The following is a 1,053-nucleotide window of genomic DNA, read 5'->3' on the forward strand; positions in this document are numbered from 1 at the left end:
CATCCATCCATCCATCCATCCATCCATCCATCCATCCATCCATCCATCCATCTTGGAGTTTGGTATTGAAAAATACAAGCTTCATCTTTCATCTGGAAGAAAAAGATAGAACAATGTAGGAATGTCTTTGTGGAACCATCCATCATCACTATCCATCTGAGTTTCAATAGCTCAGTCAGACTGGATAGGACCTTTTTAGATCTATCCATAGATTATCTGCAAATGATTGCTTAGTTTTTTTTTTTGTTAAAGTTGAATGTACTGACAACAAAATTACACAAAAATGTCCAATGGAAAATTAAAGTTATTAACCAAGGAAGGCCTGGATTACACTGGAAACACACTACAGGCTGATCCGCATTTCATGTAATGTTATTAAAACAGGCTCAGTATTGTGTGTGGCCTCCAAATACCTGTATGTCCTCCCTACGATGCCTTGGCATGCTCCTTTTGATGTGGCTTGTGGTCTCCTGAAGGATCTCCTCCCAGACCTGGACTAAAGCATCATGCAACTCCTGAAAAGTTGTGATACAACGTGACGTTGGTGGATGGATCAAGACATGATGTCCCAGTGTGCTCAATAATTTTCAAGGTCTTCATATTGGAGGAACTGCAGACACACTCCAGCCATATTAGGTCTAGCAATGTTCTGCATTGGAAGGAACCCAGGGAAAACTGCATCAGGGTCTAAGGATCTTTTCGTGGTGCCTAATGGCAGTCATGCTAACTCTGGTGAGCACATGGAGGACTGTGTGGCTCTCCAAAAAAATGCCAACTCACACCCTTATAGGCTCAGTGCCAAAACATTCATGCTGAAGGATGTTGCAGAGAGCAGACCACTCTCTACAGTGCCTCAAGAAATTTATTCCTGTATTTCCACAATGAAATAGCTTTTTTCTTATTTTAAATGTAAATTGTCTTGTTCCATTGGCAAGGTGTCTCATTTACCTCAACAGTTCATGAAAAAATGCACTTATTTTAAAGCTACAGTGTGTAATAATTACAGGGATATACAGTCAGAAATGTAATATATTATACATAACTATGTTATTT

This window comes from Cyprinodon variegatus, unplaced genomic scaffold (assembly GCF_000732505.1).
Source record: "Cyprinodon variegatus isolate N-32 unplaced genomic scaffold, C_variegatus-1.0 Scaffold322, whole genome shotgun sequence".
NCBI classification, from domain to species: Eukaryota; Metazoa; Chordata; class Actinopteri; order Cyprinodontiformes; family Cyprinodontidae; genus Cyprinodon; species Cyprinodon variegatus.